The sequence below is a fragment of the Perissodus microlepis genome, chromosome 23 (assembly GCF_051167445.1).
Source record: "Perissodus microlepis isolate ML-2025 ecotype Zambia chromosome 23, ASM5116744v1, whole genome shotgun sequence".
In the NCBI taxonomy this organism is placed as follows: Eukaryota; Metazoa; Chordata; class Actinopteri; order Cichliformes; family Cichlidae; genus Perissodus; species Perissodus microlepis.
This window is the reverse complement of record NC_140482.1, coordinates 13,914,905-13,929,776: the sequence shown is the minus strand read 5'-3', so window position 1 is coordinate 13,929,776 and position 14,872 is coordinate 13,914,905.

Here is a 14,872-nt window from a genome sequence, read left to right as displayed (position 1 = left end):
TCTAGTCCTAAAGCAATTATGATACATTTTTGTGGAATTCTACCACTTCGCCAAAAAACTGAGATATTAATAAGTGAGCAATGTTTTTGTTTTGTTGTTTTTTTTTTAAAAAAAAAGATATTTGCAGCCAATTTTTAAATGCATTACCTGCTAAATAATGACTGTTTTTTGTCTGCAAGGGTTTATTCATTACAGTCGACACTTTTTTGGCTACGAAGCTAACCCTAAGCTGTGTTGACCATTTTTGTAAAATAATAAAATTAAGCCTTTATGTCTTTATGACTACAAACTGGAGGCCTGGGCCAGGCTCAGTTAAAGATTATTCTGTAAAATAGCTATTGTTAGGCTATATCATACATTAACAATCATTATTTAAGTATTGTAAATGGGACAAGCAAGATATTTTTCATCCTTAATCTTTGAAACAGGAGATTGGCCAGCTTGTTTCTGAAATTTTTATAAAATGTCACGAGGTTCCTCTGAGAGCAGAAAAGCAAAATGTTTAGTTTAGTTTACAGATTGTCTTTAAAAAACCATCTTTTGAGACAAGACGGATGAACTTCCCCCGACAGGACCATGAGCATTTCAGAGTGTTTTATAACTGAACTGGTTCCTTTTGACAGTAAGTGTAAGCGATCATCATTATTACATTATGATGATTAATTACAGTTTTAAAAAAAAGATGTAGGGGTGTCATTACGTTCCACAACAATGCTCCATCACCTTTTTATTTCCTATACTTGTAGTTTGGACAACCCAAGGGATATTTATATAAGCAAGTAAAGCAAGTAATGTCTGTGAAGGTCCTCAGTCATCCAGGTCATCGTTGGCATCCTCGAAAGAGTGTCCAAGGACACTCTTTCGAGGATGCCAATGTTCACATTTTGGACAGAGAGGACAGATGGTTTGAAAGAGGAGTGAAAGAAGCCATCTATGTCCACTGTGAGCGACCATCTTTGAACAGAGGCGGTGGTTTACGACACCAACTCTCTGCCATCTATAATCCAGTTTTGAGATCCCTTCCCAGACGCCTTAACGCCCACTCACATCCTGGGCCATCTGACCTCAGGAATTCGCATGATAAGGTGGGGCCAGGTTTCACAATGAACACACCCGAAACTCTGGCTGATTGGGACCCACACCCAGTTTCACACCTTGGCTCAGGCGATTAGAAGATCATCAGGGGGTCCTTTTGTCCCTCTGTGGGGGGATACTCCCACTAGGTTTATATCTGGGACTCTCCACCATTTGACCTTAGAACTGAAGAAGCTTCTCGGATGAGAGGTGAAACGTCTTCAAGTAACTTAAAGAAGTCCAGACGCTTTTCTTTGCAAGCTCCTTTGACTAAAGCAAGTAATAACATGTAATGTGTCCATTGGAGGAACCATTAAAATTGTTAAGATATGTTTTGTTCTTGCTCCAGGATCATTTCCATGGTTTACTGTTTTGTTTTGTGTTTTGCGTCACTGTTATTGCTCTCGCCACATAATGAGCACTAACTCTGCCTCTTCTCTTTCTGTGTGTACATAATCTAAATGTTCTTCACCCAATCTTCTTTGTCTGTGTCCTTAACAGTCACAGACTGTTTTCGTGTTGTTTTGGCTGATTGCTCCATATGTGCCAAGTCGGACTCAATTTATGTAGCGAACTCCCACTCCAGCTGACTAATACATGTAAACTAACCATGTCTAATAAATAAAATAAATGACACCACAACCCTGTGTGTGTATGAGAGAGAGATGTGAAAAATCTAAACATTTAATTAATACCAGAATAAGAAACCATTAATATCTTCAACTGAAAAAAATTGTTTAGATGTTGTTGTGCCTCTGTGTTTGTGTAAGGTTCTTGACTGGCTTGCTAAATTACATTCAGTACAGCTGTATTTACTTGCATGTGCAACTTGAAAACAACAGTTGTCTCAAGCCACTTTATGAAGACTCAACAATTGTATGATCCCCTGTAATCAAGCAATTGGCAACAGGGGAAGAAAAAAACTCCCTTTTAACAGGAAGACACATCTGACAAAGCCAGGCTCAAAGGGGGCTGCCATGTAGTCCAACTTCATGGCAGTAGATGAGGAAAAAGAGAAGAGAAACAAAGAAAGAGACAAGGACAATATATGATCTATGTCAGTGAGTCGACAGAGGTTCAAGAAAGTTGAAGTAGTTGAAAGGAAGAATTCAGGTTTATTTTATTAACTCTAGGCTGTTTGGTTTTGCTGCAAATTGAGTGAACATTTTAAGACAGCTCACTGTGGGGATTGACTCACTGTTTGGAGGCAGTCTCTAGTGGCCATCGGAAGAATTGCAGGTTTGGAAACTTTCACAATAGCTTGTTTTTCTGCCAGGCTTGCAAGTTGGTTTAATGTTAAAAAGACAGCATTGTACACAAAAGAAAAAAAATATTGGTGGCTGAAATTCTGTTTCTACTGTTTCAGGGAGTTCATATTGACAGACAGATTTAATTGGGCAAATTAAATTTTTGAAATGTCCTTTTTTAAATGTTTTGGTTACATTACATTACTTTTCTTAAAATTAATGCAGTAGATTACTTAATCAATCGTATGTATATGCTGGAATATGCAGAAAATAGGTTTACATGTTAAACATATTTCTTCCAGTCAGAGACTGTTGCATATAATTACATTTTTTGCTTGATGCAATGTGCTTTACTTATTCAGGTTGTGTATCATGTTTTAAAAAGTAACAAAGTAATAAAGTAACTAATTACTTTTGAAAATAACAAATCTGTCACGGGTTGCTCTGAGGATCCACTCGCAGGACTCCGGAGTTATGTTTTAACAGAGACGGTTTATTTACAAGATCTTCAGTGTCCAAAACTCCACAGAGAAGTCCGCCATACACCGTCTTCCTTGTTTTAAGTTCAGCAAACGGTGGCCCGCTGCGTCTGCTCCGGTGCCCCTTTCAAACACAATTTTAAACTTTGAGAGACAATCAGCATAGGCAATCTCCGGGTCGGTTCACAACACTGCTTGAGCCCAGTTTAGGGCTTGACCGCGGAGTAATTGTACAGAAAAGGCTATCTTTGCTCCATCACTTTCATATGTCCGCCGCAGTTGCCTAAACTGCAACGTAATCTGTGTTAGGAAACCAGCACACTTGTGGAACTCACCAGCAAACGGCTCCGGTGACGGTAGAGCTTGTTCTGGAGGTTCTGCGGAAGCGGGGGTTGGTGGCGTGGAGGGTTCCGGGGTTGGCGGCTGTGAAGGAGCAGACGGGGGAGGCATAGTGGGACCTGGCAGAGGTATGTGCTGAGCGAGAGCCTGAGTGAGTGCGAGCAACTGATGGTTGTAGCATCTGCTCGTGTCGCTCCAACAAGGCTTCAGGAGAGGGGGCAGGTTGCTGAGCTGAGTCCGCTGGATCCATGGTATGGCTGGATTGTTATTGTCACGGGTTGCTCTGAGGATCCACTCGCAGGACTCCGGAGTTGTGTTTTAACAGAGACGGTTTATTTACAAGATCTTCACCAAGTGTATTTACAGACAGTGCGAGGATAGTGCTATATACAAGATGTGAGAGGCAGGGTTCCAGGGCTCCAGGGAAAACAAGGGAATCACACACGTGCTCACTCCAACCTCTCTCTCCGCTAGTGACCAGTCACTCCTTCCACACTCCACATGGGGAAACATGGGGACACCGAGTCGAGAGCCAAACCTTCTGTCCAGGGGAGTATGCCGGGGCCGGGGTCCTGTGGCGATCCGCCAGCTGTTTGTTTCTGTACGCAGTGCGAAGAAGGGCAGCTCTAGTGGCCCGCCATGCACGCCAACATCGCCGCAGGTGCTGCTGAACAGAGGGCACAAAGTGCTCACCTTCGATTGCAGGGAACAGGGGAGGTTGATACCCCAGGGAGGCCTCAAACAGAGAGACGCCTGTGGCCGATGAGGTAAGACTATTGTGGGCGTACTCCACCCATGTCAGTTGCTCACTACAGGTGGTTTGATTAGTGGATGTCAAGCAGCGGAGAGCTGTTTTGAGTTCTTGGTTGGCCCGTTCTGCCTGACCGTTGGTCTGCGAATGAAAACCTGACAAGAGACTGATCTGGGCCCCTAAGGAGGTGCAGAACTCCTTCCAAATGCACAAGGTGAACTGTGGACCCCGGGGGTCTCCTGCAGACGGGGGAGGCATAGCGGGACCTGGCAGAGGTATGTGCTGAGCGAGAGCCTGAGTGAGAGCGAGCAACTGATGGTTAATGTGTTGTAGCATCTGCTCGTGTCGCTCCAACAAGGCTTTAGGAGAGGGGGCGGGTTGCTGAGCCGAGTCCGCTGGATCCATGGTATGGCTGGATTGTTATTGTCACGGGTTGCTCTGAGGATCCACTTGCAGGACTCCGGAGTTGTGTTTTAACAGAGAGGACAGTGCAAGGATAGTGCTATATACAAGATGTGAGAGGCAGGGTTCCAGGGCTCCAGGGAAAACAGGGGAATCACACACGTGCTCACTCCAACCTCTCTCTCTCCTTCCACACTCCACACGGGGAAACACGGGGACGGGTCCAGGGAATCTAGAACACAGAGACACACGTTAACTTTCTGAGACGGAGGCACGGGAAACTTGGGCTCGACGTGTACTGACTAGAGTCTTCACAACAATCCAGCGTTGAACAGCTGACCTCCTCCCTCTAAAATACCAGCTGGTCTGATGAGGCTGAGGTGTTCCCAATCCAGGAAGGCGTGGGCCGAGGGCATGAACCCACCATGAGTTCCGCCCCGGCAAAACAGGAGAGAGAGGGAGAGAGGGGGAGAGAGAGATAGAAAAGGAGAGCCAGGAGTGGGGAGATTATGATCAGCGCCTTGCCGATCCCGCAGGTCGTGACAAAATCAATTAAGTAACAGGATTACTTTCAAATCAAATCAAATCAATTTATTTATATAGCACTTTTCACAGGAAAAAACCACAAAGTACTTCACAGTAATATAAAACAGAAATACATAAAATACATTAATAATAAAACACACAGCACAAATCTAATTAAAAGCCAATCTAATTAAATGAGTCTTAAGTTGCTTTTTAAAAGAATAAATACAATCAAGGCAACGTAATGATGGAGGGAGAGCATTCCACAACCTGGGGGCCACCGCTCTAAAAGATCTATCACCTCTGGTTTTAAAATATGTTCGAGGGACTACCAACAGCCTTTGATTAGAAGATCTCAGGCTGCGAGAGGGAGCGTGGGGTTCTAAAAGATCAGAAATGTAAGCAGGGGCATCACAATTCAAAGCTTTAAAAGTCAGTACCAAGATTTTAAAATGAATTCTGAAATGTACTGGAAGCCAGTGTAATGAATGTAACACTGGTGTAATGTGCTCTCTTTTTCGTGTCTTAGTTAAAAGCCTTGCAGCAGCATTCTGGACTAACTGGAGACGGTCAAGATTCCTTTTGCTCAAACAAAGAAAAAGGCTGTTACAATAATCTAAGCGAGAAGAAATAAAAGCATGAATAGCCATTTCTAACTCAGATTTAGATAGCAAAGTTCGCAGTTTGGAGATGTTTCTTAGCTGAAAAAGGCAGTTCCTAATTAACTGGCGAGAGTGTTGTTCTAGGGACATGGCAGAATCAAACATCACACCAAGGTACCTGAGGCTCAGGTGAACAGATGAGCCAAGAGAACCAAGATGCTGTTTGATTAGAGATATCTGGTTGTCGGGGCAATAATTAATGTTTCTGACTTCTCAGAGTTCAACTGTAAGTAGTTGTCACCAAGCCACTGCTCAATGGAAGCTAAACATTTAATTAAAGAGGACAGTTTATGGACTTCCATCGGCTTAAAAGAGCAATAGAGCTGAATATCATCAGCATAGAAGTGATAAGACACCTCAGGGAACTGCCTAATTATAAGTCCTAGAGGTAACATGTACAAAAGAAAAAGAATAGGTCCAGGTAATCGTTCTGTTCGCCCGTGATGAAAAGCCGGGTAGGTGGTAACCGATCGGCCTTATCCGCGTCCTGGAGGGGAACCGGTACCAAATACCGGAGACGTTCTCTACCATGGAGCGGAGAAATCCCCTCTGTCGGGCACGTTTCCTTTTAGCCTGGACACCAGACCTACAGCCCCTTCTAGATGATCTCCTTAACCTTGTTTTTGCTCCTGGGTTATTGTTTGGAGCTAAGAACAGGTACCGGTAGTCGGGAGAGGGAGGAGGGCAGACAAACGGCGGAGGGAAAGCCTGGTGGTAGCTCTGCCAGCTGTCAAAAGTTTTTTCCATACATATTTTGATACTCAACAATGTATGTGAACTGTAGATCCGAGTAGCAATTAGACCTTCAGGATATATCACAGATAAGAAGACAAGATAAAAAACAATATACTGAAGCAGTCGACAAAAACACGGAGCAGCAACAGCGGCCAAGCCGAACACAGGCGCCATGTTGCAAGCCCCAAAATGTATTCCGTTACGTTACTCGATGAGAGTAACGTATTCTGAATACTTTGGATTATTTAATATGTTATCATGCTTTTTACAACTACGTGAATGTACTATTGCTGTGATTTATTACTGTTACTGAAGGTCCGCGGCTCCGAACCCGTAGTAAAGGGACCTCTGACTAATACGGCGGGTTCCGTGTCGGGCTCGTAGCCGAAAAATAGCTTTACTTTGTTGTCTGGGTCAACTTTGCTTGCGAGAGGCAGAGAGAGGCGCTGAAAGGCTGCTCCAACGGAACTTATTGTTTTGGAGGAAAACACGAACACAGTGTACAGTCGAGTCTTAATAGCGTACTTACAACTGGGCTCGTCAGGCACTCTTCTTGGCTGCAGTGGTTATTATTATATTTACATGCTTCCAGCTACCGTTTTTGCTCGATGACAACTCGTACTTTTCCACTCGCCTTTTTCTCCCTCCTCGCGCTCACAGACACATAACGAGTATGGCAGTCCATTCTCCCTGCAGCACGGACTACACTGCCCAAGAGGCTACATTCTTTAGAGCTATACCTGTAGCATTCTCCCTATTAGCTTAGCACAACAACAACAACAAAAAGGCGCTCTCTCACCCAGGAAACACGCAGAGAGAGAGCATCATCCTGTAACCATGGCAACCGTAACGCTGCCACCTGGAAAAACAGAACGTTCTGTTGTTCCAGGCGGCAGCGTTAAACAGCTGTCAAACAAAACCCAAACAGTCCTGACCCGCCACAATATGAAACAGGAAAGTACCGCCGTGTAATCCATTTATTTCAACAAAGTAACTGTATTCTAAATACCACCTTTTTAAACGGTGACTGTAACGGAATACAGTTACTCATATTTTGTATTTTAAATACGTAACGGCGGTACATGTATGCCGTTACTCCCCAACACTGGCCGCACGTCAGTATAAGCCGCAGTGTTCACAGTGTGGGAAAAAAGTAGCGGCTTATGACCCGAAAACTATGGTAGTTTTAAAAATGAGTAAGTAGTAAAAATATTTTTAATTAGTTTTTAAAATTATTTAATGATACAGTGACACACCACATATTTCTGTTTTGTGGTTTGAACCATAGGTCATGTGACAAAATCTCCAAGGCAAGAAACAAACTCAGTGAAATACAATGAAATGCCACATATCCCACTTCTGCGTGAATCAACATGTTATTGGTGAGGGAGCAGCACTGCAGTGCGTTCCACAAACATGTAATTAAAATATCGATCACGCACCTGCTCATTGGTTTACAGTCACTTTTCATTAGTTGCAGTTGTTTTCACTGCTGTGACTGCCGTTACTGAGTCACTTTCACTGAAAGAGAACATTACCACAATATTGTAAACAGCTTTCTCACTGGCAAGAAATGATCAGTAACAGTACTGCAACATCAAGCGACAGCTTCCCTCATCACTTTTTTTTCCCTTGGCTTTACCAGAGGACGTTGCACTCCACCATCCACAGTGATGCACAATTACTCCTTCAATATGATGCCACACAAAGACGATTTGGAGAGATGGAGAATCTGATGAAAAGCATTGAACAGGAATTAAATCATGTTTTCCACACCATAGGCTCAGAAAATGGTGCTTGAGACACTGGAGAGCCCAGCAGCGGATTCCAATCTGTGGACTGAAATTGGAAATGAACAGTGGTGGTGTCTCCATTCTGACAGCCTCGTGTCAATAAAAGTCAGTTTCCCTCCATTGCTTCCCATTGCTGACCACATAGGAACGTTTGTTAGCTTACTGTCAGAGCATTGGACAGTTAGCAGTGCGCTAACATGCATAAAATAATGATTAGATTCACGAGCAGTGAGAATTTAACGATTAATCTGAATGTACAGCTCGGCAGAGTAAGCGAGGGAAAGGGGAAAACAAAGTCTTTTAAACCCTCCACCTGTACCCATAAGTGCCATATTATACAGCGGTGAATTGGTCATTTTCTGCATTTAGCGAACAGCACACGACAACTGCACGGGCAAAGGAGATCATATACTGTGATTTATGGTTCTGGAGTGAATTATGGAAACACTGACCTTCCCTTTACATCCCATCAAACAGATAACTGTGCATGTAAGTTGCTGTTATGATCGAGGCTACACTGTCATGCCCGCTTACATTTCCAATATAAGCGAATAGCAAATAAGACTAGATTCATATCGGACCCTGCCTTTGATATTAAAGGCAGAAATTTGGCGGTGGCATTCCAGCGCATGGCACTATCATGTTTGAAACAATGCGCTAACAAAATGCCATGAGTGGTGGTATCTCACATTTTTCTTTTCCAGCAGAACATCATGACAATACCATCTCAGAGGGGTTTTTTTTCTTCATATTATTAAAAAAAAATCCTCTTCATCTCCCCCACCTTTGTTTGCACTTTCAATTTGCATATCAAAGAAATCCCATCGGGACCTGCTTTGCATATTTACATATGATTAGTAACTTTAAATGAACATGTCAAAAATGGTCGAATTTTCTTTTTTGAATGTGCGAGGACTACCTAGCTTGTATAATTAGTGCCAGCACATGTAACATAGCCAAAAAACAAAACAAGCTGATTTCAAACAACAGAAGAGGCACCTTTTATATTGCCTTTCATTAGGCGTACTCAAATATTCCTGTCTCACCTTGGACCTCGAAGCTTGCTAAATGATAACTCCCTTCGAATGATAAAGACAAAAATATGTACTGTATGTTTGTGGTAATATTTCTTTGCAATGACATTAGGTCTCGTAAATTCCATCAGTTTGCTTGTGATGGGAATATTTTTAGATGTACGGAGGAAGAGTTTGAAAAGAGAACAGCTGGGTTCAAGGTCACTTAGTTCTGTGACAAAAACAATCTGTCTGCTTACTGTCATATAGTTCAAAGTCACAATAGGGTAAAGTGATATTCTGTCTTCTTACCTGACAGCAGAGTATGTCTCAATGCTGACATGTTATTCCTCTCATTCTAGAGACCCGAAGTGAGATCTAAAACCAAATTTAAACATTTTATTTTGCCTGTGTTTTGTCACATGTGGGAGGGATGGGAGGGCCTGTGCCTTCTTATTTGCACCAACTTGAAGCTTGACATGTTTGACGCGTCGTGTGCTTGCGTGTGGATGCTGCGGAGCATTGTGAAATTGAAGCCAAACTTTTGCCTGCCGAAACTTCTGGAAGGATGAGATCTCCTGCAGGCCGCGGTGAGCGCACGGGGAGCCTAAAAATGAACTAACTATATGATTATTAATTGGAGCCTATTTTGATTCAGTATTCCACGCTGCATATCGTCACGGGTCCTCAGTGGGGTTGTGTCTGCGTATTGGCGTGTTGAATTGGGGGCTGCTGCAGCAGTCTGGAAGGCTCTGCCGTGTGGAGCGCTGCTCGCTACCCGCGCATCGGCATACCAATGAGTGGGGTTAAGAAGGCACCGCTCCTCACGGAGACACCGTTCCTTCAGCAGACCCAATACGCCAAGTCTCCACGGACCTATTTCCAAAAGCTGCTCCTAATGTGGGCCTGTGTCAATCACCCCCACAGACAGTTCCTCCCTCGCTCCCTCTCCAGTCCATATGAAATAGTCATACATTAGGAACCAGGGGAGTACACCTCGCTGTCTAGAAGTCCTCATGTATTCTAATGCTATTCAAAAGCTGTGGGTAGTTAAGTGAAAGACAGCTGCTGGTTGTTGCATCCATTCCTTCTTTTTTGGCTTTCAAAGAGTCGGATTTCGACATGCAAGATTTGGGCTGTCTTTTGTCTCTGTTTGTTTGTTTATGAAGAGTCATACTGTGCAGGCAAGAAGAGACTTTAACAGGAAAGACGTCGTTCTGTCAGCGAGCGGACGGGGGCTAGATATTGGATCTCGCCGTGACATGTTTATGTGACAACATCATTTGACAGCTTTGACACTCCATAGACAAACACCTTCAAATGGCTGAGCAGTATACCCACTCAAAAAATATAGGGACACCTTTTTGTTGCCAAATGTACACTAAATTGATGGGATAATGGTGTGTGTGTGTGTGTGTGTCTGTGTGTGTCTGTGTTTGTTTTCAACAGAATAGGGCTTTGTGTGCATTTCAAACATCATCAGGACTACAAGCCCAAACTTGTAATGTTGCTTCACTGACTGCCACATTAAAACGTAGTGAAGAATATTGAAGAAGATATTCACCTGGAATAAAATTATCCCTTCAAACAGATAATTAAACTTTAGGCTTGGGGCTTGTATTTTATTTTTATTTTAAATACAGATTGGTGCATTTAATATGTAAGAGCATTATACATTGTAAAATCATTAAGCGGTGGACGATACAAGTAAATAAAACATAAACCTAAAAAAGGCCATTAATAAACTTCACAATCTAGTAAGTAATAGGTGCTGTTAGTTATTTAGTCATAATTTAGTCCTGAGGAAAGGACAAAAAAATGGATGTTTAAATTATTATGTGGAGGCAAATGCAGAAAAAGGATAGCAAACAATAAAATATTATAAATACATGGGCCTAATATCTTTTTTCCGTACATGTATACACTGTAGTGGCTTTTTAAAATATTTACTGGCCATCAAAGCAATTTGTACTACAAGACACATTTACAAACACACTCAAACATCAACAACTATTAATTTATCACAATTAAACCCGCACACACAGACACTTTTTTGCATCAGGGGAAATGATGATGATATTTTCAGCCACATGTAGTCCATTATTGAATCATAAAAGCAGCAAGACAGTGTTGTGGGAGAAAATAAGAGTAGACTATAGTGCCCACATTCGATCTATATTTTTAACAACAATGAAGCTTCACTAATATAAAGCTCCAGAATCCACACATATTACTGCTAAGTAGGATAGATATGATGGAATGGGCTGGTGTTTATATAGAGCTTTACTGATCTTACTGACCACTCAAAGCATTTTACTCTTAAAGCTGTATTTACCTTTACACATATATCCTTACAGCACTTTATTCTATGCATTTACCTACCTTTGGATCCACACCTGGTCAGTTTAAAATGACAAAATCTGGCATACGTGTCTTTGGACTATGAGAGGAAGCAGGAATACTAGGAGGAAATCCATGCAGTCACAGGAAAAATATTTAAAACTTTGGGGAATAATACTGAAAGCGCTTTAAAACATAAGAACAACATAAGAACTTGAACTGAAAAAGTTGACAAAGTAAAGAGGATGATCCCGTCTATCCTGTACTGACTCCTGATTTATCCCAGGGTCTTACATTTCTACAACTAACACATTATCCCGCTGTATGGAGTCACGCTGCGAAGCCACAGAGGCAGCCGCTAAGGTTCTCTGCTACCAAGGATCCAATCTCCTCTGGGGTCAGAGTACAGAGGGTTTCCATGGCTGGTCCAATAACACCATGCTTGGTTGAGTGCGGCCCACGCTGGGCCAGAGGTATAGTCACAAGTCCACAGGACGTGAGGTAGGATGAGTAAACCACAGGGATCTGACTGGATTTATTCTCCTGCCAGCATCTTTTTTGGTCAACAGTAAACCTATTGTACAGTTTCAATGCGTTATAAGCAGCAATGTGACAAAAAGAGACAGGAAGTAAAGACAGGTGGAGAGAGGATGGTGCTAATAGATAGAGTCTGACAATGACTTTTTTATTTCGTCTTATTTTTTTGCAATTCTTTGTAAAACAGCAGGGAAAAAAAATCAACCACAACAGTAAATGTATCGAGGGCCTTCAAGCAGAAAATTATGAACACTTTGTGAATAGTTTTTGTGCACACTTCCTCATGTACAACTTATCTCAGAAGTTAGTTGAGCATACGTGAAAAGAAGCGGATAAACCAATTAATTGTAAAGATGTGCTATGTAGAGAATGCGGATTCTTTTGAATAGATTCGTTTAAGATACAATGCTGAAGGCTGTTCCTTTGAGAGTATCGTTCTACTCAAAAAATTTACTGGAGTATGCAGCTGGAAAAATTAAACGGCTCCCATTCATTGTTATGATGTGAAATTAAGTTTTAGTGCATTGACAGTGAAATGAGACATTGGGCTGGCGCTAATTCATCTAGTTATAGCGTGACAAACATATCTTTACATGAGAGAATATTTGATAGCATAAAAAAGAAGGGTCACGAGAAGACTGTAAAATGTTGCCTTTGAAGAAATTGCTTTGAAAAGTTGTTTCTTTAAGGTGTCAAATCCTGAAATACCTACACAAAGTGTCAGGAGAAACTTTGTTATTTCTCAGTTCCACAACAATTTAGACAATGGTTTGTAGGAAACTGTCAGACTTTAGCTAACTTCTGTCTTCACCTTCACCTGTTCTGCTGCTGTTTGCTTTTACTTTATATAAATATTGGTGGCTTCCTGCTGGCTTCCATAAAAGACAGTTAATCAGATTTACCTTCATCTGGTAGTTAGTTATATTCAGATAATACACGTTATTTTGGATTTGATCTCTTTTATTATTATTATTATCATAGTTAGACACTGCAGAGGAAAGTGTAAAGGACTGTCTGGGGGAGGGGTTGGATAGGTTTTTACCTGAATGTATGCTTTACTTCAGCTGCACAGTTTCCCAGAAAATTAGAGCGACTTAAATTTTGTGTAAAAAGGATCTGTAAAAGGTATCATTAGAAGTCACGGTTCCTATTTTGCAATAGTCATATGCAAGCCTCTCAAATTGCTTCTTGATTTAGAATCTTCCACATAACATAATAAAGTGAGGCAACAGTAATCCCTGAGTTAACGTAGGTTTTGCACTTTTCTTTTTTAAATTTTTAGACATAAATCTAGAAAAAGTGCAAGCAAGAAATACAACATTTTTTTCATCAGTCACCCTCACAAGACAAATCATTTTCCTATAGTCCTTCATTTGAATTTAAAGTTAAGTCTTTTTTCAGATATGCACATTGTCAGGAAAATCAATTCCCATAATAAGACCTTGAATTCCATCAAATAAGAAACAAGCCTTTCTTCTCAGTATTGGGCACAGTTACCATATACCATGAGGTCCAGTGGAGGAATTTATCATTACTGTGTGAAGCCTGATGGTATGTGTGCTTTTAAAATTAATGACAGAAGCACTCTGACTTTTAGTCCATCTAAAATTTTCATTAAATTTCATTATTCAGCTGTCTCTGTGGCTCTGAATTAATAAACTCCAGGTATCATTCCATGAATTCATATTACATTTGAGACAGATGGACTCAGGTATGCAGCATTTTTTTCCCCTTTTACAATATCCTAAAAACATACAATTAAAAGTAAGTAAGTTCAAAGCACTTTCTTCAATGTGCATCTTGGGTTCTTGCTTTGAAAATAGAACGTAAAGATAGAGCTGCTGCCTAGTAAGACGATCTCTCTTATAAAGAAAGACAGGCACGTGGTCAGGGGCTATTTTTGTGAATGCAGAAATCAGTGGTTCAAACATATATCAGTTAGCTGGAAAAATATCTCTTTTTACTGACACTGTATCTGCATAAAACCCAAATATCTCTTAATGGCAGTGTCGTTAACTATTTTCATCTATACAACCTGATTTCCAAAGTACTCTATATGAAGGACAAATGGACAATACTCCTTTTTAATTTGTGACAGTATACTGAAATAACATTACAGTGCTGTACAGATGCCGACAAAGTAGCAATTAACTGAAACCACTTAAATTTAGGAGGTGATAAGCAACTGCAGGAGAAGGGAAATTATTTTCCAAAGCGAACATTTAGGCTCAGCAAATCCTTCCTAGATAAAACAGTGTAACTGGCAAGAGTCAGACTCATGAATACAGATTTATCTCCCACGAAACAGTTTCTGACAGACATGTAGGGCATCTCTGCTTTTTTGTCATGTTTCTTGTTTTTATTTCCTTACATAAAACATCTGTATTGTTAGAAGCTTTCACATATCCTGTGTTTGAATCCAGAAATCTAAAAGTATCCCCAGTTAATGTGGAGAATTTGCATTGTGTTCCATTTGACTCTGAAGAGCAGATTCCCGCTGTGTTTAGGGTCCACATTTGTTTACCCTATATGATGGCACTGAGGTTAAAGCTCCCTCTGGCTCTATAGACAGGCAGAGCTGGAAGGCAGTGTGAACACCTGTTAATAGCACAGCCACCGACAGTTTTTCTTCAACAAACTCTTTAAGAGATTTTACATTACAACACGCAAAAGAAGAAAGCATCAATATCAAGCCACCTCTCTCAGGCTCTGAACCTTCCACCTTAAACTCACAGCAGACATGGATGTAAAGTTTGAGTACGTCAGCATATCAATGTACAGATAAGAAAGAAGCAGATGCTTTTGAAAAAAGAAAGGAGGTTCCATTTCCGCGGAAAAAGAAGGAAGGAAAACTAGGCTTGGGGTGGATTTGGGCAGTCAAGTCAATGTTCCCATCTGGTAAGAAGTGTACTCACGGAACACTTGTCAACACTTCAGGTGAGAAAAGTCATTAACTGCATTCAAAGATAGTCTTT